Source organism: Theropithecus gelada, chromosome 10, assembly GCF_003255815.1.
Source record: "Theropithecus gelada isolate Dixy chromosome 10, Tgel_1.0, whole genome shotgun sequence".
Lineage (NCBI taxonomy): Eukaryota > Metazoa > Chordata > Mammalia > Primates > Cercopithecidae > Theropithecus > Theropithecus gelada.
Genome location: NC_037678.1, coordinates 92987213 through 93014518, shown reverse-complemented (window position 1 = coordinate 93014518; position 27306 = coordinate 92987213). Strand labels below are relative to the sequence as shown.

The 27306-nt window shown below is 43.3% G+C and overlaps 1 long non-coding RNA gene across 1 annotated transcript in view; it reads right to left on the bottom strand.

Moving 5' to 3' along the window:
- Window positions 1-26865, bottom strand: part of LOC112633646 — a 46947-nt gene extending 20082 nt beyond the window's left edge. The window contains exon 1 of the long non-coding RNA XR_003121562.1: window positions 26593-26865. This is a non-coding gene — a long non-coding RNA (uncharacterized LOC112633646). The remainder of the gene's footprint in view (window positions 1-26592) is intronic.
- Window positions 26866-27306: the final 441 nt, after the last annotated feature.

Below are 27306 nucleotides of genomic sequence, written 5' to 3'. Positions count from 1 at the left end.
TTCTGGTCATAAAATATAGGGAACTTCAGGTTAAACTTGGAAGATCAAATACAAGTATTGATCACTGTTCCTTCCTCAAACCCTTCTAAAATGATTTAAAGGAGCAGAAATTGAAAAGAGGCAAGGAAATGGCAGGGGTGGAGGCAGTAAATCAAGAAAGAAAGATGTGGCATCCAGAAAACATTCTTTTGAGGTGAGATCCATCCCAAAAGAAAAGCAGAAAGAACCAGATGCTGACAGTTCAGGGAGCTTCCAGGGTGGCCGGGGGAGAAGGTCGGGAGAGAGGCCTGCAATCTTGGGACAAGAGGATGGGGACACCCAGGAGGGGTGTCATCAAGATGATAAAGCTGCTCCCAAAATACTTGAATATCCTTGACGTAGGAGACTGGCAGGACTTATTTTTGAGTCACGACCCCACTGATGGAAGCAGGATCTAGACAGAACAGGATGCAGGGAAGAAGCCACCCAAAACCAAGAGACAGCAACGAAAGCAACCTCCAGTTGGCCTCACTGCTCATTACCATGAAGATACTTCCACTAGTGCCATGACAGCCTGTAAACGCCATGGCAACAGGCCATGGCAACAGCCAGGAAGTTAACTTAAATGGTTCCTGAAACTTCCCGCCTCTTTTCCAGAAACTTCTCAATAACCCACCTGTTAATTAGCATGTGATTCAAAGTGGGTATAAATATAGTTGCCAGTGTACACTGCCGATGCTGGGCACACTGCCTATGAGCCAAGCACTGCTTTTTAAAAGTTGCTTTCTCTCACCACTGACCTTGAATTCTTTCCTGGGTGAAGCCAATAACCCTCCCATGCTAAGTCCCAATTTTGAACCTTCCCTGCCCTGCATCGTCTTGAGAAGAAACAAGATTCCAGCAGAAAGCTTGAAAATGAATGACTGATTTTCTTTTAAAAACAAGCAAAAGTTTTTTAAAAAGAGACTGTTACCAACTTTGGAGGAGAGGTTGTACATGAATGGAAATGTAAGTCTACACAGCACATGGTGTGGCTTGGCTGCAAGTGGTATTGACCTAGAGTCATAATACTGTGCATATCTCACAATGACTAATGAAACGACCACAGTGGAATGATTAGGGATGGAAGGAAGGTATGGAAGGGGTCTGAATCCTCATCTTCCACAGCAGGAAGTCAATATATAATATCTAAAACCAAGCAATAACAATTAACAGTAAAACCACTCAATTTGAGATGGAGTAATAAATATCAAACCTGGCTCTGCTCTTCATTAGCTGTTACTAAATCTCTATGAATCCCAGTCTCCTAATCCCTAAAACGGTGCTCTATAAGAGTTCAGAGTTGTTGCCTTCTAATACTGGTGAGGGTGAGGGAGGTGACAAGGTAGATTATCTCTCTTATTACCAGCCTTATGGGGCAGTACGATTTTTTAAACAATATACCTGTATGACTTTGTATTTGTGTAAAATATATATTTAAGGAAACCATTTGCATTTATAAAATTTAAATTTAAAAACTAATAAAAGCAATTCAGGCATATGTAAAATAGAATGAAGAAGCTTTTGCGAAACTCTTACCCCCAGAGATATCAACTAACTGCTTAATACATGTTCCTTCATCTTCTTTTCTGAACACTATTAAACTAAAACGGTGTCACATTAAACCATATTGCAAAAATCCATTATTCTCAAAGAACAATATCTCTTGGATGTCTCTCTTTGTCGATACATGTGGGCAATCTCAAAAACACTATTGTGAGGACAATATTAATGACTGCCGAGCAGAGCCATTTTGGGGATTAAATGCTTATGAGACACTGAATGTGGAATCACTATGTAAATTATAAAGCAAGATAAGTAGTGTTGGTTATAGCTATAATTATAGTTAAAAATATGGAAAATTTGATCTGCAGCCAAAGTGCTTGATTAAGTGGTGTACTCCATGATCAACAGATATTCTCATTCATCATACCCAGAGATCACAGAAATCACGGGAGAAGCTGCTGGGTTTTCAGAGTACACCTGAATTAGAGCATGCCATGCGTTATTTAAAACCAGGAGAAACAGTCTAACAGATGTTCTAGATAATGGCTGTTTGTCATCGATATTATCTCCTTTGTCTGGGAACATGTACTCATGTTTATAGAAGCCCTCTTGGGTTCCACATACTGAATAATGATGGAAATGATTCTTTAAAATGCAGCTGCTGGACTATATTTTTTCAACTGAGAATCTAGTGTGACCAAAACACAGCTTTGGGCTCACAAGCCAACTGGTCGGCCTGATGTGGTGCGAGAAGCAGTGTGCAAACTGGCTGTGCTCCTTACTAGCTGTTACTAAATCTCTATGAACCCCAGTCTCTTGATCCCTAAAGTGGTACTAACAAGGCTTTCCTTTCAGATTTGTTATGCATATAAGAGATAATATGCATGATGTGCCCAGCATATTGGAGGCATTTACTAAATCAAATCTATTACTACTTTGTACGTACTTATGTGGAAGTAGTGCTAAGAGATAATTTCATTTGCTTAAGCTAAAGCAGTGAAAACAATTAATTCCTAGACCTGTCAAACTGAATTTGAATTCATCCAATATTAATTTTATGTGTGTACACCTAACAGTGACCAAAATCTATAGCAAGTAGGCCATTTACTTTGGTGTCCAACCCAGGTCTGAGTCCAGGCTCAGCAAACTTAGAAACAAGAGGCCTTGGGCAAATTACCTAATACCCTGAAGCTCAGTTTCCTCATCTGTAAAACAGAAATAATAATAGACACCTTAGAGTATTGTTATAAAGACATAGTGAGGGCATACTTGTAAAGTATCTATCATAGTACCTGCTTCATTTTAAGTGATCCATCAAACATAGCTATTGTTATTATAGAACTCAGATCCTCTTAATATAGCTCACTAGCAGGAAGACTCTACTGCAAGCATTTCTTAAGTGGAAACATACTTGCAGACTAGTAGATATTAAAGAGTTTACATGCTTTTATAAAGAGAAAATAACAGAGGTTTTGTGTCAATATCAGTGTGCTGATGCATTATACTCCGCAGGTAATAAAAGACTGTAAGTAACTTTCTTTTAGGGCTTTAACAGGTTTAAAATGAAAAGGGTCTGACAGCAAATTGTTTTTATGTTAACTAAATTAACCAAAACAAAAGCAGCAAGAAGGAATAAAGGAAAAAGAAGTTTGTAAACCTTAGAATCCAGCCTTGACTCTGTTCTAATTCACTGAATGACCTTGGACAGGCCCAAGTCTTTGTTTCTTTGCTTGTAAAATGAAAGTGTCCCTCTGTCCTTGCGAGAATTCAGCATTTTCTTGGAGGTCTTAGTCAATGCAATGAGATGAGGAAAAGAAGTTAAAGGTGTAAGAATGTTAAACAATGGGTCAACATTGCGATTATTTTGCAGACAATGTAATTATCTACATAAAAAAATTCTAGAAGATGTGCAGACTATTAGAATTAATAAAAGAGTTCAAGAAGATTTTCTTATGCAAGACACATTAAAAATTACTAATGTTGTTTTATACCAATAATGACCTATTCTTGGAATCAGAAAAGAAAAAAATCTCTTTATCATAGCAAAACACTACAAGACGCCCAGGAATAAATTTAACAAAAGATGCATACAACTTTCATGAGGAAAATTATAAAATGTTATTAAAAGATATGAAATGAGATTGAGAAGATGTTGAGGTGAAATGCGTCCATGTTTGAGAAGACTCAATATTATAATGATAGTGATTCTTCCCAAAACTAATTTATAAATTTGACAGGGTTTCAATCAACAGTCAGACCAAACTGTTTCTGAAATTTGATATACTGACTCTACAATTTATACAGAATTATAGTTTATAACCAATGGTGATTTTTGGCCCCAGTTGACATTTGGCAATGTCTGAAGTCTAGATACAGAGACCAGAGATGCTATTCATCATCTAGAGCACACAGGACAGACCCTACCACAAAGAATAATCTAGACCCAAGTACCAATGGTACCAAAGTTGGGAGACCCTAATATAAACAAGCAAAGGCTCTGGAATGGATAAAGACTAATTTGAAAAATAACAGAGGGAGACTTGCCTGCAGTTATCAGAACTTAATATAAAATGTTAGTAAATATTAGTAAAACTATGTGGAAGCAGTGCAGGGGTAGACACATTTGTAAATGCTGCAAAATAGAAAGCCCAACCCACACATAGATGGGATATGAAAGAGGACAGCTGGACAGCCACTAGCTGTGTGGCCTTGAGCAAGTCACTTAACCTCTCTGTGCTTCTTTCATTCCCTAACTGCAAAATGAAGATAAAAGTACTACCTCCCTCATAACTGATGGGAAGATTTGATTAGTTAACCCAGGCAATGTGTGAGAACACAACCAGAACTCTGAGAAGGCTGGCTATTGGTGATATTGTTGTCTTCCTGGCCGGGCATGGTGGCTCACACTTGCAATCCCAGCACATTGGGAAGCCAAGGCGGGTGGATCGCTTGAGCTCAGGAGTTCAAGACCACCCTGGGCAACATAATCAGACTCTATCTCTACAAAAAACATAAAAAAATTAGCCAGGTACAGTGTCGCCTGCTACAGTAGCTGGGGTCCCAGCTACTCAGGAGGCTGAGGTGGGAGGATTGCTCGAACCTGGGAGGCAGAGGTTGCAATGAGCTGAGATCACGTCACTGCACTCCAGCCTGGATGACAAAGCGAGATCCTGTCTCGAAAAGAAATTGTCTTCCTGGCCGGGCAAGGTGGCTCACGCCTGTAATCCCAGCACTTTGGGAGGCCGAGGTGGCGGATCACGAGGTCTGGAGATGGTGACCATCCTAGCTAACACGGTGAAACTCCGTCTCTACTAAAAATACAAAAAAAATTAGCCGAGCATGGTGGCAGGTGCCTGTAGTCCCAGCTACTCGGGAGGCTGAGACAGGAGAATGGCGTGAACCCAGGAGGTGGAGCTTGCAGTGAGCTGAGTTTGTGCCACTGCACTCCAGCCTGGGCAACAGAGCGAGACTCCATCTCAAAAAAAAAAAAAAGTCTTCCTTATGAATGCTACATGTCCTAATCACCTAAAGGATTAATTAAATTGGGGAGAAAAAAAACTAGTCGATTCTCAATTATCCATACTATTGGAAACAAGCAGTAACACAGAATATACATACTACAACTAAGGACAACCTAAAACTGCACTATCCAAGACAATAGCCACTAGCCACGTGAAACTATTTAAGTGTTAAAGTTAAATAAAATTTAAAATTCAGTTCCTCAGTAGCACCAGCCACATTCCACAAGCTCAATGTTACATGCAGCCACCACTACCATACTGAACAGAACCAAAGATAAACACGCATATCATCAGAACAGTAAGCTCTGTTGGACAATGCTGATCTAAAAGCCATATGTAAAAAATGTACCTTCCTACTTCTATATGAAAAAAATATTCATTCTCTAAGAACAGGTAAGTAGGTTTTGGGGAGGCAGATAGGTCGAAGGTGAGGGGTCTTGGGTTACCATTACACATAGCAAATCACATATTCCTAAGTAATCTACTTTGGCTTTTTCTTCATTTAAAAATATTTTATTTTACATTTTTAAAACTTACTTCAATGAAACAGCCCTTTAAGATGCAAATCTGGAAGTCAGGCACAGTGGCTTACGCCTGTAATCTTGTAATCTCAGCACTTTGGGAGGCAGAGGTGGGAGGACTGCTTGAGCCCAGGAGATCAAGACTTGCCTGGGCAACATGGTGAGACCTCGTCCCTATAAAAAATCAAAAAATTAGCCAAGTGTGATGATGCATGCTTGTAGTCCCAGCTATTCTGGAGGCTGAGGTGGGAGGATTGCTTGAACCCAAAAGTTCAAGTAAGCCATGATCATATCACTGCCCTCCAGACTGGGTGACAGAGCAAGACCCTGTCTCAAAACAAAAAAGAAAAAAATAAAAATAAAAACTCATTTCTGTGGGGAAAAAAAAATCCAGTTTAAGACATCTGGGCATTACCAATTAAGATGCCACTATGGGTGGCACTGTGACTCATAAGAGAGGGCCATGCTGCTGGGCTATTTGCACATGAATATCCTGGTCTGAAGTCATTACAAATCCAGTATGTTTGCGACTCAGTAAGATGTCCTTACTTAGTTTTTCTATTACTGTTATCACGGTGGATCAAAACTGATAGATGCATTTACTGGTTCCCCTCTAATGATAATAAAAAGAAACAGTTTATAAAATCAGATTATATGAAAAATTGCCTAATGATAATAATTTATAAGCTCATTGTGGAATAATGATGTATTCAAGAGTTGTCGTTATATGATGAAAGAAAGGTAATATGAAAGATTTTCTCTGTGAAGAATGACTACAGATGAATTGCGCCGAGATACAATTCTCTGATAAGGGACAATAAGAACCTCTAGAACACTTCATAATAGACTACTCAGGGTGAATTGAGGATTGCAATAAAAGCCCATAAATTAAAAAGTTTCCATATGATTTCTGATAAAAGACATGCCAAGGTGAAATAAAGAATCATTGGAATCAACTGATATCCTGCCTGTAGCCAGCAGGTCATAAAGGAAAATTTTCTAGGAAGCTATATAAAATATAATTTCTTAAGCTCGGAATTTTCAAAACCTGGGTTTCAACTACATCTTCTTAGAATTCTTTTGCTAGGGAAAAGAAAATTTTAGAAAAGAAGAAAGAAGCTTTCAGTGCAATTCAAACTGCATCCATTCTCATATCAAGACCCAGGGAAAATGGATAGATGGTGTCTACAGTATAAGCACATCGTATTAATCTGTCGGAAGTGGATGACTTCAACAAGCTCACAATTTTTTTAACAGATGAAGAACCAGGCCACAAATGAGAAAAACAGGCAACAGGGAAGCTAAGTAAAGGGTCTAAGGTCACATATTTACAAAGGGTGAAGCCACAATTTCAACCCCAGCAGGCTGACAGCAGGTTGAGAGCTTGTGATCACCGCTCTGTAGTTGCCTGAATGCAGCATATCTGTCCCAAGCCACACTACGCAGCAGCCAATAGGATGAGGTGAAGCCAGACATTCCTGGGTATAAAGTTCTTCAAGACACATCAAGCTAAAAGAAAAAGAAAGTGTGAGAGGGGGGATGGAGAAAGGAAGTTGCAAAATAATGCATATGATCACAAGGATTAGACAAATCCTGAAAACAAGACCATGCCTTGTCTACATGCATGTTTGCACATGTAAACACATAGAAAATATATGCACACCAAATATCTAGAATATACACCAGAATGTAACTGCAGGTACCTTTGGGAAGGGCGGTGGGGTTGAAAGTGAAGAGGGACAGGGGTTTAAATGGCATTTTCACTTTTTCTCTGTGTACTTCTTTATTGTCTGATGTTTTCTATGATGATAATATATTCTTGAATTATCTAAAAATTAAATAGCCGATATGTGCATAAATATATAACACCTCCCCACACAGAAATATGTCTAGACAAAATGACTACCTTAAAGTCATAAAATCTTTCAAAACATGACCAATTTGGATAAAAGAGACAAATGCCATTCTATTACTTGCTAGGACTTACAAGTCATTCAGTCAGGTTATTAGTGATTTTTTTTCCAAACAGACGTCCTACGAAAGGAAGAGTGTGGGAGTCCAGGAAAGCATGGACTAGAACAGACCCAAGCTTGTGTCAAGACAAGCGTACCTCCATGTCCTTCTCTGCACAGTAAGGATCAGTAATCACGCCCCTGCCCAGGAGGGCTTCTGGCATCTAGTGCTTAAAGACATGGGATGGCAGCATGAGAAAGATTCCTGGAGCAGTCTGGGTTGTGCTTGTGCATTTCACCAAGCTCTCTGCTTTCCCAAAGATCCTGTCCACTATCTGATATAGTTTCGGAAAACCAGCCAGGTATGGTGGCTCATGCCTGTAATTCTAGCACTTTTTTTTTTTTCTTTGAGATGGAGTTTCACTCTTGTTTCCCAAGAGTAATGGAATGCAATGGTGTGGTCTCGGCCCACTGCAACCTCCACCTACCGGGTTAAGCGATTCTCCTGCCTCAGCCTCCCCAGTAGCTGGCTTACAGGCACCTGCCACCACACCTGGCTAATTTTTTGTATTTTTAGTAGAAACAGGGTTTCACCAAGTTAACCAGGCTGGTATTGAACCCCTGACCTCAGGTGATCCATCTGCCTCGGCTTCCCAAAGTGCTGGGATTACAGGCATGAGCTACCTCACCTGACCCAAACCTAGCATTTTGAGAGTCCAAGGCAGGCAGATCACTTGAGCACAGGAGTTCGAGACCAGCCTGGACAACAGGGCTAAACCTCCTCTCTATTAAAATTACAAAAAATTAGCTGGGTGTGATGGTGTGCACCTGTAGTCTCAGCTACTTGGGAGGCTGAGTTGGGAGGATCCCCCGAACACAGTGAGCCAAGATTGTGCCATTGCATTCCAGACTGAGCTATGGGAGTGAAATCCTGTCTCAAAAAAAAGAAAGAAAGAAATCTATAAATCCAAGTTTCTTAACCTCAACACCATTGACAGTTTGGGCTGGGGGACTCGTTACTGTCGGTGCTGTCCTGTGCACTCTAGGATGCTGAGCAGTGTCCCCATCCTCTACCCACTCGATGCCAAAAGCGCCTATCTCAATTTTGATTACCCAAGTCTCCAGATATTCCCAAATGTCTCCTGGGGGACAAAGTCACCCCTGTTTGAGAACCATTGCCCTAAGTTATTATACTAACTAAAGCTGATATAACTCCATCGTCATGGGACCTTCTGAATAGACAACCCCTATTTTATATACTCCCACAAATAATTATAAAACTGCTTCCAAGTAGAAGTATGTGGAAAATAAAAATAAAATTTAAAAAATACAGTAAGGCAACTGTAGTTAACAATAATATAATGTATATTTCAAAATAACTAGAAGAGAGGTTTCTGATTGTTCTCATCACAAAGAAATTAGAAATGCATGAAGTGACAGATATGATAATTACCCTGATTTGATCATTACACACGGTATGCATGTAATAAAACATCATATTGTACCCATAAATATGTACAATTATTATGTGTCAATTTTCAAAATAAAACAACACAAAAAGAAGTATTTGTGTAATGAGATATATCCACTGAAGTTCAATTTTAGGAGACATAAGTCATCACATCCTATTTTTTAGCAGAGAGTATTTAATTGGTGGGCTGAGTGCTTACAAAATCTTTGGAAGAGTGGGAGGAGCAGATTGTAGGTTAGACTTCCAGTTACTCTCAGCAATACCATGGGCCTCTTCCTCAAGGACAACCACCAACCATGGGACCATCAGGGAGACAGAGAATCGAGAGGCTCTGGGAACATACCACCTTTTCCGTGATCCACAGATCAGTAAGGAAACCATTATCATCTCAACTATTGGTCTAAACCACAGCACACCAGACAGATACACAAGGGCAAAATAATGAGTGACCTTCCCTCCATTGATCTCTTGGCACTACAAAACTTGACTGCTGGAAAGGAACCACAGAACAACCCCACATCTCCAGATCTGCTTGCCAGAAATGCACAGGAATGCAGAAAGCACAAAGTGGAAAAATCAGAAGGAAGGCTCCACTCCACCTGTGCTACAGAGACACTTTCCAATGACGTCTCAAAAAGAAGAAAGAAAGAAATCCATAAATCCCAGTCCCACGGGAGTCTGGAAAATGTGTTTTTCTGCTGAAAAGCCTCTTGAGGAGCACTGGGCAGGCCTGTCCACCAACGCCCCCTCAGCATGTGGCAGCGGGACTTGCGCTCACCAGGATGCCAGGGCAAGCCTTTCTGAGAAAAGCGTGCTTAGATGAGATCTGATGGCTGAGGAGGAGTTATCTAGGCAGATCCTAGAAGTCTTCTAGAAAAGGCAATAATGGTGAGATACTAAAGAGCCACGGCCCAGTGCAAACCGATGAGGAACACAGTGTGATGGCTGGTGCAGAGAGGTAGTCACGGTTTAGACAGAGTATGAAGAAGGGAACCTGGTATGGTCTGTGTAGCAGTCCCTGCAGGTGCCCTGCCCAAGCCCCTCAGTGTTGCCCTTGCACACCAAAGGCTGCTTCCTGTGTACTCTGGAATGCACTGACCACAAGCCCGCAGGGTAAGCCAGGCGTCCTGGCGATCTGATGCTTCCGGACGCAGCCCTTACCCAGCCACAGACAGGGATTGGGAGCACGAGGACCTTAGCTTCTTGGCCTCTTCCTTGCGAGCTCGCCACCATCTCCCATAGTTTCCTAGAGGAACTGTGCTCCAGTTGCCGGTGTAACTGGCTTCCCTTCCCTGTCGCACTGCCCCATCCCCTGAGGATGTTTATCCAGATCATCACTCGAATCTGTCTCAGGATCTGATTCTGGGGAAATCCAAACTAAAATACCCTGAAATAGAAGTTGTCTTCTTAGCCCTACCTACTCAAGGGTTATAAGTCAACGTGAGGCAGATGTGGGGAAGCGTCTGAGGGAGTCCAGCCATGACTGGCTTTTGTAGTCAAGACTCTGGTGCTGTCCAAAGGACTCCAAGAATAATACCCAACACAGCTGACAGCAAAGGTGCCTAACTTTACAGGTCTGGCTCTGGTGAGAACTGTAGACAGACAATGCTGCATTTTTTCATGTCTACTCTTAGACAAAACATTTGCTAACTTAGCAGGAGCCTTCAGAGCTTGGAAGCATCCTCAGCCCACCTCCCAACTACTGCATGCATCCAATTAACATGCTCTGACTTGGACATTTCCAATATTCTTCACAAATATTAAACATTCCTCTTTAAGTGCATCAAGAGTTCACCTACTCACAAGTGTCATCAGTAAATTCTGGTGGCTTAGTTTAGGTAACTGGCAGAGTGGCTCTGAGGAAGTGCATGGCCATTTTTTTAAGGCTGCTTACAATGTAAATCCCATTCCCTCTGCAATAGGGAAAACAGCACTGGACTGAGTCTGTAAAGCAATAGCTGCTTGGTCTACATGACTTCATTCTGCAGTGCTATAAAGGAAAACCCCAAACTTTCTACTCCAAAACAACCTTCTAATAAAAACGGCACTAATATAATAATCGGAAAGCAAGAGTTAATTCATATATATGAAGTTCTAGAAAAGACAAAACAATAGTCCCAGAAAACGGGTCAGTGTTTACCAGGTGCTGGAGTTGCAAGGACGGGTTGAATACACAACAGCCTGGAGAGCTTTTGGAGTAATGGAAATGTCCTATGTCTTGATTGTGAAGATGGTTACATGACTGTGTACATCTGCCAGACTCATCAAGCTATCTACCAAAAGTCTACAGATTCTATTCTATGTAAATTATACCTCAATAAAGCTAATTGAACTACTTTTATAATTTATGAAAAACCATTCAGTAGTTGTCCCAATGATATGTTTTTATCTGTTGATGTATAGTAATATATGTTACCTATTCAATAGATTGTCTGTAGTTAATAATAATACTATAAATATAAGATAAGTCATTTTTGTTAAGCGTATTCTTTATTCTCTGGAAATTTTAAAAACCACCTGATTGAAATTCTCCATCTTCTAAGAGAATGAAAGGAGACAATAAAGATCACTGGTTTTGGAATCAAACAGATTTGGGTTCAAATATTGCCTCTGTTGTTTTTCTAGCTGTATGATTTTGGGAATTTTACTTAATCTTTGGTCAACCTCAATGACCACAGCTAGCTGCAAGGGAATCTGGAAAATGTCCCATTTGTTCTATGCAACCATCTCACCAGCTATAAATTTCTACACAAGAAAAAGCAAGCAGATTTGGGTGAGGAAATGGGGTGCAGCTAGCCATATCCATCACAGGGTGCATTTCCTTTAACACACATTGGCCTTTGGGAATAACCCCACCAAAAGCAAATTCTGTTTCTTAAAAAAAAAAAAAATTACCTATTCTTCTGCTCCACCACTCACACCAAACACAAGAGCCCCATTGACTCGTGAGCATCGGAAAGCATGATCCCTCTGTGCCCACACAGGGAACCTCTCTGAGGGAGGCTTTCTCCCAAGTCACCCATGTTAGAGTGGGATCCGCCTCCCGTGTTAGCAGCCAGCAGCCATGGTGCAGTTCCTAGCCCAGAGACCACCATTTTGGACAATCTTTCCCTTTGTTTCATTTGATTTCTCTCCTCAACCAGATGCAACAATGCCCATCTATGCTCAGCTCACAAGCAACCACCAATATGGTCACCCTTGTCAACCTAAGTCCCTTGGAAATACAGTGGGTACCTGTGCCATGTCTACTTGTGAAATCAGAAAATGAGGCAAAAGAGAGGAAAAGATTATTTCAATGTGAAAGAACAGCATGTTACATTTCCTATGTCATCAACCCAGACAGTGGCTTTAAAATCAGAACAGCACTGGGGGTGACTCCAGCCCCTTGCCATTTTGTGGGGCTCCCCAGGGAAGATGGAAGGACAGACAGTAGTAACACAAGAGGCAAAGCATTAAATAGGATCTCGCATCCTTTCGGTGCCAGCAATAGCCATGTTTGCTCACGGCTAACCAGTCAGGGAAGGAGGATGATTTATTATAAGCTGTTGCAGAATATATTATGCAGGGTAGAGGCATGGAAAGGTCTTTGATATGTATCTGAAAGAGCTTCAAACCCATAAAAGAGATAAATTTTGTATGAAGAGTGTCACTGAGAGGCCGGGAAGAATCTCCAACACATCTTCATATCACAGGGAATAATGAAGGGCTGCTCTAAGCACACAATCCGGGCATTAATTTCACTTAAAGAGGCCGTCATTAGCATATCGATGCACACAACTTCACACTATAAGCCGTCTGTGCAATCGGGAAACACAGCTAAAGACTTCACGGTCAAGGCCTTGATCCATGGTCAAGGCCTGGAATGTGTGTTTTCTCAATTGTTTCGCCTTGAAATGCTGACCCGATGTCTGGTTCCTTTCTTCTAATCCTCCAAAACCACAATTTAAGAGCAGTAAACTGTCTTCCTTCTCTTTTCCCTTAACTCCCAGCTCCTGTGTAATTCCCAGCTTCTAATCAAAGCCTCCTGGAATACAAGCTCCCCTGGCCTGTGGGCTTGTTCAAGGGCCCGTTCTCTGAGGGGGCTACCAGCATGGCCCTGGCTCCCCACGGCCTGTCTCCTTCAACCCGGCCTCCCCGGTCTGTCCAGGCTTTAGAGAAAGCAGGTAAGAGCTCTTCTGAAGCAGCTCACAGCACCCTGGCACACAACCAGTTACTAGGCAGACAACATAATATTTGTCGAGAACGCCTCTTGTTCTTGAATTATGGTTTCCTGCTCCAAGCTGCTGCTGTTTGAATTGGGCTGCACCTAATTATGGCTTTATTTGCTTTAATAAAGAGATATCCAAGTGTGCGGAGAGTTGCACACAAAACAATAATAACAATAATAATAGTAAAGTGTCTCTCTAAACATCTGCAATTAAGGCATTTGTTGTTAATTGCATTAATTAACCTCCCCCATGAAGCAGCTGGTGAGGTTTCCACAACAAGGAAAAGAGAAAGCCAATTCCCAGAAGTATTGGGTTGGCAGCTTCTGGAGAGCCCATCCCCTGGGTTACCGGCTCCCTGTGCTTTCGGATGGAGGTACATTCCCACTGAGCTGCCCGTCACCCTGGGATCAGGGACCAAAGCGCCCTTCAGCTGGAGCATCATGGCCAAGCTCTTGCAGGCCACTGAAGCCCGATGGGATGGCCGGAGCTTACAGAGAGCCAGTCCTAGTGAAATACCAATCATCGCAACATTAATAATAATAAGAGTGACACTGATTCAGCCCAGTTCTCAAGTCTCCAAAGCAGGATGACCCAATAGAGCAGCCCCTCCCACTATGGTCCAAGGGGTAGTGTCCTGCCCTCTGCAAGACAAAACAGGAAAATTTGGTGGAATCTTGATCCTAAACATGATTGCCCCTTCCGCAGTGGACTAATGTGATTTTACCGTTTTGCAGAGACACATAAATATTACCCTATTCTCACAAGTCCTGGAGACCCTAGGGGCATGTGACTGTCCCATTCTGCAAACAAGAATAACAGCATAACCAGGAGGCATTCACCCTTAATAGCCAGGCTCCAGGTCTCCTGCCCCTGCTCTATAAGCCACAGAGCATATGACCACTGTCCAAATTTTTTTAAAAACTGTGGTGACATGAGTGAGCCTTTGTTTCCCGCCCAAGGAACTAGATGTCCCAGATTTATCAAAATATTTTCAAAAATCTGAACCACAGCTATTACAGTAATTCTCCAATTTTGGTACCTTGGCTAACATTAATTGCCTTCCATTAAAAAATTAGGAATATGTAAAGAATGAAATTTCATGTATTCAGTCAGCAAACAGTTGTGTATCTAATATGTGTCAGGCATTTCACTAGGTGTTGAAGATCCAACAAAGGCAAAGGAAAAAAATACTGTCATGAAGCTTCCACAAGGAAGAGGACATTAATCAAAGATGCTCACAGTGAAATGTAAAAGTGTGACCATGCTAAGTATCTGAAAGGAGAGGCATGTGGCGTCATAAGACACATAACATGAGGGAGGCATTTGCAGGACAAGTTGTGCATATGGGGAGGCCTGGGCAGACAAGGAGAGGGGCAAGGGCTTCCTGAAGAGGGAAGAGCATGGGCAGAGGTCAGCGGTGAGAGGAACCAAGCCATGATGGGCTGGTGAGGTTGGAGAATAGAGAGTGGTGGGGTCGGAGGGTAGAGAGAGGAGCCTGAAGAAGTGGGCAGGGGCCTGACCCAGAAGATCCTTGCAATCCCTGCAAAGACAGAAGACACTGGAAATCCACTGGCCGGTGTAGGCAGGGGAGCATCAGAACCAGGCTAGTGTTTTGAGAACAGAACTCTGGCTGCTGGGTGGAGAATGCATGTTGGGAGGGCGTCAAGAGGGTGGGAGACTCAGCTAGATATGAACCCTGACTATGGTGGTGGAGAGAAGCAGAAGTCGGCATCAAGACAAAATTGTGAGAAGCAAAATCAATACAATTTGGCAGTGGAGGAGGGGCCAGTGATGCCCCCTGGGTTAATGGTAATGCCACTCCCTGTGCTGGGGGAATCGTAGAGGAGGACGCTGTGGTTTGAACATGGTTTGTTTCCACCAAATCTCCTGTTGAAGTCGATTCCAGTGTGTCAGTGCTGGGAAGTGGGGACTAGTGGGAGGTGTTGGGGTCATGGGGTAGATCCCCCATGAATAGAGCAATGCCCTCCCATGGGAGTGAGTGAGTTCTCACTCTATTAGTTCCAGCAAGAGTTGCTTGTTAAAAAGAGCCTGGCACCTCCCCACTCTCTTTTGCTTCCTCTCTTACCAGTGATCTCTGCGAGTCGGGGTTCCCCTTTCACTGTGAGTGGAAGCAGCCTGAAGCCCTCACCAGATGCAGAGATGCAATCATGAACTCTTCAACCATCAAAATCGTGAGCCAAACAAACCTTTTTTTCTTTATAAATTACCCAGCTTCAGATATTCCATTCTAGCCACACAAAATGTACTAAGACAGAGAACAAGTGTGAAGAGGAAAGATTGAGTCAGGTTTTGGACATGAACATGTTAGGTGCTTCTGGACCATCCAAGAAGGAGCGCTGAGCTGGAATACAGGCCTAGAGCTGCAGGAGAGATGCCAGGCAGCATGCAGATGTGAGGGTTGTGGGTAGGGGGCAGGAAATGGAAACCACAGAAGAGGATGAGATCAATGTCTGTGAAAATATGGAGTCAGAAAAAAAGTGTGGAATTGCTGAGCCCTAAGCAATTCCAATACTTAATTTCAGACGAGAAAATGGCAAAGGAGACTTCAATGAGAGAAAGAATGTGGCCAGAAGGCTGTGGGGAAAGCCCAGGGAGCGTCACACCCTGCAAGTCAGGCAAGGGAGTGTGTCCGCAGGAAAGGTGCTTGAGGTGCCACCGAGAGCTAAGGAGAGTGACGACTAGAAAATATCCCTTGATTTGGTGACACAGAAGGAATTGGTAACCTCAGTGAAGATGCCAGGATGGGTAGGGAATGGGCCAGATGGGTGCAGGGAGAGGCTGGAGGGAAGAAACGGGGACAGTGCTGTCAAAAAGTCTGATTGGAAATGAGGAGGAGCATCTCGGGGCAGTAGCTGAATAGGCCTGAGGTGAGGGCAGATTGGGCTTGATTTTGTAATAGAAGAGATTAGCAGATGTATTAAAAGCCAATGGGGGAAACTTGCCCAATGCTACATGTGAGAATTATGCATTTCACTGTAAATTTTTACTTAACAGAAAAGAAACAAAAATGAATCTTGAAATCTGGTCAGTGGTGTGCAAGCTGAAGTGTTTAGGAAGTGAGTGTAAAATGTCTGCAACTTGCTTTGAAATGCATTTTTTTAAAGTCTTGGCGGGTGGTTAGAAGAATGGACAGAAGAGCAGATGTGTGATCCGGCACATACAGAAAATGCCAATCGTGGCATCTGGGTGGTAAGTGTGTGACGTTCTCTGTACAATTCTTTCAACTTTTGCAACATTGGTGAAAAAGAAAACAAGAAGGGTCCAGTTGACAGAAAAAGACTATTCAAAAGCAAAAAGAAAACAGATGTGGTAAGTTTCCCAAGGAGCTGGAAGGAGATGGGGTTGATGAAGACATCTGGCTGAGATAGGAAGGTGAGGAGCTTCACAGAAACAAAAGAAAAAGGAAAATGACAGCAACTCTCCCTACTCAGCCATGATTAATCAAGCGGTAATCCACAATGGCCCTCCCCTGGCATCACTAACAGGCGTTTTTGTTTTTGTTTTTGTTTTTTTTTACATTGATAATGAATTTGCAAAAATCCCCATGATTTAAGGTCAACCCTACAAGGTGATTCCAAACACACTGCTAACCAGGCTAAAGTCCTTTGAACTTCCCATCAGATGCTCTGTCAGCCTGATGACTCCCACCACCCATGTCTTGAGAAAAGACAAGTGAAATGAGTTCCTGCCACATCCAAGCCACTGCGAGTTCTATCGTCTCTTGAGCCTCAACAAGCATAAGCTTTGGGATCCACAGACTTGAGCTCGAGAGTCCCAGCTGGATCCTTCACTAGCTCAGGGACCTCAGTCTCCTCCCCTGTAAAATGGGGGCAAGAACCACTCCTGCCTCTCCCAATCACTGGAAGGGTTTCATGAATGAGGTCCTGCACACATAAAACCTCTAGGCCTACACTGGGTCCATAGTAACCGGAAAACACAGATTGTCATTTTCCAAAAATACGAAGCTTAAGTGCAATTCGTGCACAAGGATGCACTGTTGTCACTCAGAAGACACTTTATAATGTCGAGAGAGCGGCGGTGCCCATCTTTTGAAATCTCTTTTGCTCTCTACTCACATCTCAAGCTGCATAAAAAGTGTCCTTTCTGGTGTCCCTGGTGCCTTAGGTCATGTTGCTCGTCCACATAAAAGCCCATTCGAGAATCATTATCACCCAAGCGGCTTCCAGACTGGCCGCTCATCACTTCTGAACGGTCCCAAGGCGGCCACGGAGAAGTGCCCCAAAGCCTTGTTTGTTTCCTTGGGCCAAAGGTCCACCTGTGGTAATTAGCAAGATTGGTCCTGGACCAGACCGAGTTGGTAGAGCTACAAGACCAAACGATGCCCTTCAAAATGCTGCATGGGAAAAGTGTCTCTGATTATCTGCTCCCAGATCTGAAAAGCTACCTTCCGTGAGCTCAGTGGAAAACTCCAATTCATTAACCGATTTCAACAGAAAAGACAATCTCAAAAGGCTTGTTGACAACCACTGTAGCCATGGTGTAACCTTATCCTTATCTTTCATTATTCTGCTTTTATTAGGAAAAGAAAAAAAGGCATTTGTTTTCATGGACATAACCTCACAGAAAGCTTTCACACACAAGATGCACAAGATGAAAAAAATGCACTTATTGGAGGAACGCTCGATATACTTGAAAGTGCTAGGAACATCTTCATTCTCTCTGTAGAAGTCACATTTCCTTTAGGATTGTGTAGCCTCACATATAAAAATATTGTTAATTCAATTCATATGAACCCTTACAATATCCCACTGAAGGTAGACTTTGTAACCGACTGCAGCTCAGCCCTGCCTTCAGTATAGACAAGACTCACCCACAGTAGCAGAACTTTCTCCAAACAGAAATATGTGGCAGACAATGTTAATGGGTCCAAGCAACAACACATAGAATGGACAGGCAGTGGGTAAGGGGGTTACCTGCACCTGCTGTCAGCCTCTCACCTGTATCCCAGCTGACCAGGCACCTAGGAACATAGTTGCCCATGTTTATTTTGCCTGTTTCATTTGCTTGCACAATGGTTAGGGATTTTCGATTTTTTAGTTAGCTGTTTATATTTTTAAATCCTGACATTTCTAATTAAAAAAAAAAAAAAAAAAACCTGGATTTCCAGCTTTCTCATGAAATACCAGGAACTGTGACAAAATGGAGTCCCAGAGGTAGCACTAAGGGAAGACATAGGAAGCCCTAGACCTTCCAGTGCCCTTCAGCACCCCAAATTCACCCTCCAAATAAACAGAAAATCTCGGTCTGCAACCTCCTCTTCCAGAGACATCCCTGGCCACACTCACACAGATGCCATCATGGGCCCCTCCCAAGTAAAAATCATGGGGCCCCAACCCCTGCCCAGCTTGCAGGAGGAGAGGAGCTGCTGCCTCATTTGGACAAGGCCAGTGACCTCTGTTCCACCTGAGTCACCACCGGACCCTTGCACTGCCCACCTGACCCCTGGGAGGAATCACTTTTGAGACCTGGACCGCGGTGAATGGACGAACTGGAAAAGGACATTGTTTTTAAATGGCAATTAACTCAAGATGCAGGCAACCCTTATTATTTGTGGATTCCATATTTGCAAATTCAGCTACTCGATAAAATTTATTTGTTATCCCAAAATCAATATTCCCAGCAATTTCCTGGTCACTCAAAGACACCGGCAGAGTGGAGAGAAATTTGAGCCACCCAGTGCTGAGGAAGAACACAATGACATCCTACCTTCTGGTTCCAGTTCTCATACTACAAATAAGCATTCTTTTTGTGGTCTATTTAGTGCCATGATTTTCACATTTTTGTGGGGTTTCTTTGGTGATATCACATTTATAATGGCCCCAGGCATCGTGTTGCAGTGCTGGCTAGAGTTCCCAGGCACAAGAGGCTGTGAGGTGTCTTACGGAGGAAATTCATGTGCTAGAAAAGCTTCCTTCAGGCCTGAGTTACAGCGTTGCTGGTCCTGAGTTCAGTGCTAATGGGTTCGCACTATACCTCAAACAAGACATCTGTCAACAGAAACATACATAGAACGAGGTTATGTACTGATCAGTCGACAAAACATGACCAGAGGCTAGCAGGAATCTAACTCTATGCTTCTCCTAGGAGCAACGATTCAGCGTCTACTAGTTCAGTGTTCATGGCAGCTTTATAGAACACAACTACCATGAGTGATGAGACTTTAAGTCACTGCTGCCACAGGGGGCCACCAAGAAAGGGTTTACAACAGGAGTGATTTCCCTATGTGGTTTCAGGGATGCCAAGTTGCAGGGATGATTCAAAGAAAGGGTTAAGAGGAATGAACTGTTTCTTCCGACTCTGGGTGCAGAAGGGAGCAGAAGTACCCCCTGGTCCCAGGCTTGGGGTCAACTTTGAGGCTGCCCTGCCCTTTGACTAGGGCCCCCTTTTCCCCCATTCTACCTGTGCCAGGCCCTGTTTTACTGTGTCTGGAACCCCATGCAGAGCCCACTTCCCTGTGACTGGTGTTCCCCCCTTCCATGGATGGAGTCTGAAGAACCAGGTCTTTGCACCTACAGGGAGCCCCCAGATCAGAGCCGCCGGGGAAGATCTCAGTGTCTGCAGGAGGGAGAGGTGCAGGAGTGAATAGATTGCTTTTTATGTCTTCAGGTTTTTTGAGCTTTCTCTTTTTAAAAGACACTAACTCTACATATAAAATGCATTATCTCCGTATACCTGCTAGCAAATAGCCTTCCTTAAACAAATCAACCTATCCAGGGCTGGAGTATACAGCTGCCCAGGCTGGGCACTGCACAACCCCAGGGAGGAAGAATGCCAATTCACATCAGAGTCTATGTGCAGCACAGAGCCCTGACAGAGTGGGACATACTGTGAAGCTACATCTTCCACTGCATAATGTTCTCCTTTGGGAACATGAATCTAAGTATCTGCCTTCCCCACCCAAGTCAATGGGAAGTGGTTTCATTGGCCACCAGATTTCACAGAAAATAAAATGGGAGTGTTTTCCCTTTCCTCCAGAAAGACTTTTTTTCACCAAGTCACCATCTTACTCCAGTGTTTCTGGAACTCGCTACTCTTCTTGTTGGTTTCCAGGCAGCAGCTGGAAACCTCCCTGGGTCAACCAGCAGCTGGATGCAAACCCAACTCAGGTTAGAGCGTAACTCCAGCAAGCACAGCGCTGCCTCCTACCAGCCCCCACATAGCATTTGCCTCCCAAACTACAGTGAAGCAGGATCCCATAGGCCTCCCTGTAACAATCTCTCCATGCAAAGGAAGGGAGGAAGGAAAGGAGGGAGGGAGGGAGGAAGGAAAGGAGGGAGGGAGGGAGGGAGGGAGGGAGGAATCTGCCCCAAAGCTGTTCTTGACCATTTTTTGAGTGACTTCACATTATTTTAAGCTTTATGCAGAAAGTACAATTTTATTAATATTTGTATCTTGCTATTTCATATTCACTGCAATTCAATGTGTAAAAGCTGCCACGGTGACACTAAGTGGTAAAGAGTTAGTGGTCCTCCCATCCACTAAGTGCATGGAACCAGAACAGAACAGGGCCCTGATTCCCACTGCCTGAGGCCAAGTTTCCATCCTCCTATGGACTTCTCTTCCCTGTTTTTCTCATCATTAAAAGAGAGAGTGACCATGCCTACTTCAGAGGAAGGTTATAGAGATTAAACGACATTATTCAACCTGTCTCAAGGGGCCACTGGGGAAAGTTTTTGATCTATAATAATTGCGTTTCAGTAACCTCACAAGCTAAGAAAACCATCAATGTGGACAGATGAATCCTGAATTCACAAACAGCACCTTCCAGGTAGCAGGAAGACGGGTGAAAGCTAGCTTCTCTCCAGGAACTCTTTGCTCATCCCACCTCTTTAAGTAAATGCTTGGGCCAGGTGTAGTGGCTCAGGCCTATAATCCTAACACTTTGGGAGACCAAGGCAGGAGGATCTCCTGAGGTTAGGAGTTCGAGACCAGCCTGGGCAACATAGTGAGACACCTGTCTTTACAAAATATTTTTTTAATTAACCAGGCAACTCAGGAGGCTGAGACCAGAGGATCGCTTGAGCCCAGGCATTCGAGGCTGCAGTAAGCTATGATGGCACCACTGCACTCCAACCTGGAAAAATGCCTGAGCTATCTCGGTTATTAACCACCAACCAAAAGCTGAAATCAAATAGGTTTTTGGTTCTATTTCTTTATTTCCCTCCAAAATGTGATGGAGCTTTTTCCCTGGGGTGCTGGAAGAAGCAAGGGCAGAGAGATAATAGCAACTGAAAGTGGAGATGCTGAAAAGCATGCTTGGCATGGATGGAAATTTGGCCTCGGGCAGTGGGAATCAGGGCCCTGTTCTATTCCGGTTCCATGCACTTAGTGGATGGCAAGACCATTAACTCTTTACCACTTAGTGTCCCTGTGGCAACTTTTACACATTGAATTGCAGCGAATATGAAATAGCAAGATACAAATATTCATAAAATTGTACTTTCTTCATAAAACTTAAAATAATATGAAATCACTCCAAAAACTTGTCGAGAACAGCTTTGGGGCAGATTGCATTTTCTCTTTCTTCCCTTTCTTCTGTTAATTTTGCATGTTAATTTTCTTCTTAACTGTTTACGATGTGCTATGATTTGATGACACAATTTTCAAGAGAAACAAGAGGCTAGGAAATGTTTCCTGGTGTGGCCACCAGCTACGAAGACAGCTGGTGCCACAAGAGCGTGTGTAGGGTAAGTTCATGTGCCCGAGGGTTGACCTGCTGGAGCAGGCAGCCATGCACCCATGCCAGACTCAAGGAGGGCATCACACATGGAGGGGGCAGCACAGGCCAGGATGTAAAGCTGGGAAAGTGCAGGGCTTGCCTGGGGGCATCCAGCTGGAGTGGCTGTTTGAAAATTGCTTGTGCTATCGGATGGAGAGGTCACGCACATGGAACGAGAGAGGATCATGGGTCATAAACCGGGAGCCAGAGCACCAGAGCCCATGGAGGGAGGAGCACAACACCCAGGTCCCTTGCCACGTTCATTCCAGTGAGGTAAAGTCCCTCTGGAATGGCTTGTGCACCCGGCTTGTGGACAGGAGTGGGATGGCGTGGCTGAGACAGAGACAGGAGGGAAGCAAGAGGAATGGGAAGATGTCAGCCTCGGAGGCCACTCCCAAAGGAAGGAGAGCAGGATGAAAAAAAAAACCCAAATCCATGTAATGCCCTAAAGTGCACTGGGGACAGCTAAGGTAATGCAGATTGAGGAAGAGGCTCTAAGTCAGTAAGACCAGCACCCAAGATTCCTCTAAAGAAAGGCACTAAAACTCATCAGTGTTTGAAAAGATATTTGACTGCACTCGTACTTTAACATGTCCCATAACGCGCCCTGAGATACCATTTTTCACTTATCCAGTTGACAAATAACATAACACTCAATGACTCCAGTGCTGGTAGAGGTGAAGCGAATCACACAAGTGTACAAACTGGCAAGGCTTCCACAGACGGCGACTTGCAGTTCTTTTCAAAAAACACTCTGAGCCAGGAATTCCACTACCAGGACTATATCCTACATGTGTCCCCACACATGCACATAATGACAGTTGTACAAGGCTACTCATTGTGGCACTGTTGTCATAGAAAAGATTGGAACCAACCAAGGTGTCCTTCAGGTGGGGACTGGTTAAATAAATAACAGCTCGTCCACATAACGGAATGCCAGGCAAAGGGAATGAAGAAATCTGATTCTTCGTAATGACATAATCTCCCATTATTTAATGAGAAAAGGGGGCAGACTATGTATATCAGGTACAATTATTGGTGGTTTTTGAAGGGAAAACAAGAAAGAGAAAGAAAGTTTTTTGTTGTTGTTTTGTTTTGTTTTTTGGTTTTTTGCTTATGCATGAGCTATCTCTGGAAGGATGCAGAAGACACCGATTGCTTTGGTTGGCTCTGTGGAGGAGAATGATGTGGCTGGAAGACAGAAGGATGAGGAAAATGAAATCTAACACCTTTCTGTTGCTGAATTTTGAACCAGATTAAAGTTTTATCTATTTACTAAATAAATATAAAAACAAAAACCCCAGGGCCTGAATACAGCTTTAGGTGAAAACAATGCTCCCACTTCCCACCCCTCACCCATATCCAGCCTCCTCTCTCCCTCTCAGCCACGCCATCCCACACTTCCCACCCCTCAGCCATACCCAGCCTCCTATCTCCCTCTCAGCCACGCCATCCCACTCCTGTCCAGCCTTTTCCTTCCATTCCAAGTTTATGAAACTTCCCTTCACTTCACTCCTTGGGCGGGATGATTTCTAACACCTCAGAGTTTTACAAGCTTTTGCATTTCAGATTTGAGTCTCTGACTTAAATGAAAAGCTAGAAGTGTTTCTTATAGAAAAATTCACATAGATTTACAAAGTATTCTTGTAATGGAAGATAAATGAAAGCCGTTTAAATGTCCATCTGTAGGGGAGAAAAATCAAACCAGTCAGGTTATTTCCACGCTGCACAACACCATGCAGCAGTGAAACAGTCAGATCAACTGCTGTTTAAAAACCTCAGGCTGGGTGTGTGGCTCACACCTGTAATTCCAGCACTTTGGGAGGCCAAGACGGGAGGATTGCTTGAACCCAGTAGTTCAAGACTAGCCTGAGCATCACAGGGAGACCCTGTCTCTACAAAAAATTAGCCAGGCATGGCAACTTGCACCTGTAGTCCTAGCCACTTTGGAGGCTGAGGTGGGAGGATCCCTCGAGCCCCGGAGTTCAGGGCTTCAGTGAACTGTGCCATTGCACTCCAGCCTGGGCAACAGAAAGTGTCTCAAAATAAATAAATAAAAATAAAAATAAACCTATACAATATATTTTCAGACTTTATATAGTACATAAAAATATATTATCAATATAAGCGTAAACTTTATATAAACATATTGTATAAAGTATATAATTAAATGTATTATATTTTTATATATTTATATAAAGTTTTAAAATTTTTTACACTTGTAAATATAAAATAGATATACATACATGCCATACAAAATATATTTTATGCTTATGTATAAGTACCTAAGCATATGTGCACATATATGTTTCTACATGTCTACATCTCTGTGTAACATATAGAAACGAATATATAATATACATATATATCATTTGCAAATGCATAGGAAAGGAATAGAAATGTTCTCTCGGGTGTAATAAGATTGGGATGATAAAAGGAAATGCAGGAAAGCTTGAGATTGTTACTGTATAAACCTGCATGAGCTTGTGTGATGTTTTTAAACAATAAAAATTAAACTAACCATCTTTTGGTGCCTGGCATGACAAGTATCTGCCACTAGAGGGCACTGGAGATCGCTAAATAATTCCCAGGATTCTCTTTGAAGGAGGGGCACGGGTGCAGGGGATTTGAAGGAGGTTCCTTTACCTCTTCTATAAGGGTCGCTTTTCACGCTCGGGGACTGGGCCCTGAACCTGAACTTTCAGTGAGGGTAAAGCTTGACTGGAAGCCCACAGCCCTTCTCTCTCCACTCCCCTGAATGGACCCCTGCGGCCATCTGGGGTGGGAGTCCTTTATCCAGCCCACCGCATTTTCACCCACCACAGTTTCGCCCACTACAGTTTCGCCCACCAGCCCTGGCCTGCGGGACGCTGCTGCGGTGTGGAAGGTGGAATGCACCTGGCGTCGGGTGCATTTCAGTGAGCTCACCGTCACTCCTTATTCCACATGAGTGTTCAACGGGGAGCTCTGAGACATTCGAGGGGGCCGTTTGTGATTGCTCAATTATAGTGAAGACATCTTCGCATTTGGGCAAAGGAAGAGGGAAGCTAGAATTTCTGAAATGCTCAAAATTCAGCCCGAAATGCATGTCGATGAACAACCAGTTGGTAATTACCTACCGTAGACCCTAAATCTCTGACATGTAATCATAGAGCAATATTGCCTGGTACTTAGTATGAGCGGAATATGCAGGAACGCAGAGTCAGTCAACGTGTGTTGTTGTGTCCAGAAGTTTACTGAGCGTTTTTCACCAGTATGGAAAACCACGGCACCATGACACCAAGCCGGTGGTGTCTGAGTCACTGGTCCTGTGCTCCAGGCTTGGCCTGGCTCTGGGGCTGTGGGGATCACATTCTTACAGGACAAACACCTGGATACTTTATTACGTCTTCTAGAGAACTTGTACCCAAGCATTCACCTATAGAATATGTGTGTGGGCGGGGGGGGGGGTGTGTATGTGTGGGTGTGCGTGTGTCTGTTTACCAAAAGTTACCTTTTTCAACTTCTCTTTTGTTCCTCCTTTATATTACAGAAAGAACTTTTTTTAATGATGCGTGTAAGTAGATTATACAGTCTGTGAATTTCATTTCAAGATAGGACAGGAAGCGTTACAAAATATTCATGGTCTCCAAAGTGATTCTGACACCTCATGATGACTAAGACCTTTGGTTGCCGTTGCCTGAAATAATTTCCTCCCAGAGCAGCAGTTCTTCACCTCGGCTACACATTGAACTATGTGGGAAGCTATTAAAAATACAGATGCCTGAACCCCATAGCCTTCATCATCTTGTGAGCATCTGGGCCAAGTTCAGGGCTGGTGCTCTCGTTCAGATGGATGTAGCTGGTGGTGCAGAGATCCGTGAGCTTGCTTTTAGGTGACTTTCTGCTGTTGTTGGTCTGGGATGCAGTCAGGATACTAGGGCTTGTTTAAAGCTCCCCAGTTGACTCTAATGCAGCCAAATGTGAGAACCATTCTCTATTCAATACCTTCAAAAATGGAAAACTAACAACCTCTTACTCAGTGCCACCCCAGGTATGATGTGCAACCAGCAGCATTGGCATACCTGGGAGCTTGCTAGAAATTCAGAATTGGGGACCTATCCCAGACCAGCTAAATCCAAATCTTGGGAAGTGGGGCCCAGGGACCTGTATTCCACTCCATGCCTCCACAACATTGGCTTACTTTTAATTTAGCTTTAAATTGCAATTTTAAAATGGAATTAACCAGAAGGCAAGGGTATAGGGGAAATTTTTTTTAAAACACTTCCCATGTAAACTCAAGTCTTTTATTCCTTTTTCGGGGTTAAAACAGGCTCTTCCGTTTACAAGGTTATTCGTGAGTTTCAAAAATTCCCACCCTTCCTCCATGCTTTTGTAATTCCTACATTCCCGCATTTAAACTTGGTGGCCACAATCAAACAGAAATCATGAGGGCCCTTTCCTCTTGCATCTGTAGTGGCAGCCTTTGCAGCAGAGAGTAACTGCTCCAGATCTGTTAAATAAATGCAAGTATCTGTATTTCTAAATCGCCTCCCAGGAATACTTTTGCATACTGGAGTTTTTACTTTGGCATGCCCTAATCCTTACACGAGCATGAATTCCTCTAAATCCCAGCCTGAATTTGTTTAACTTACCAGAGAAGCCTTGCCCATTGAAGACTGGTTCTTCAGCCACTGCTTTTCATTCTCATACCAAACAAGTGCATTTTTAAGAACTTGCAAGAGTCTTGCCACTCTTCAACAGAGAAAGTCCTCTCCAAATTAATCCACAGTCAGGAGCACTTCATGCTGCTTTTATATATCATTAAAGTCCTGCAAAAGCAAGCTCACAGATCTCTGCACTACCAGCTAAATCTATCTGAACGAGAGCACCAGCCCTGAACTTGGCCCAGATGCTCACAAGATGATGAAGGGCACCCCCTCCTCCAGCCTGTTCTTGTCCACTCTCCCAGGGAGGCTCAGTCTTTTGGCACAAAAGCAGTGGTGGCCATTCATTCCTTGCCCTAGTGAAGCCAACTTCCTCCACATTCATTCTGCCCATCAGCATCTGATGCCCCCACAATGGTAAACACTGCAGGGGGCCAAAGTCTGACTCCACAAGGAGGCAGAATGCCAGATCTTCTGCAGTGGTGCCCTCGAATGGCCATCTCTCACTGCCCAGGGTTAGCCTACATTGAGATCAATGATTAGCAGGTAACTTGTGAAGCCTACCCCTAAAAGTCCCATTGCTCCATCTTAGCTCATTTGGGAAAACAGTTTTTCCAACACTTTTTACATAAACTCAAATGTTACATTCTTTCTTTGCATTTCACAAATAGGACTAATAATTGATCCACTCATGTAAATAAG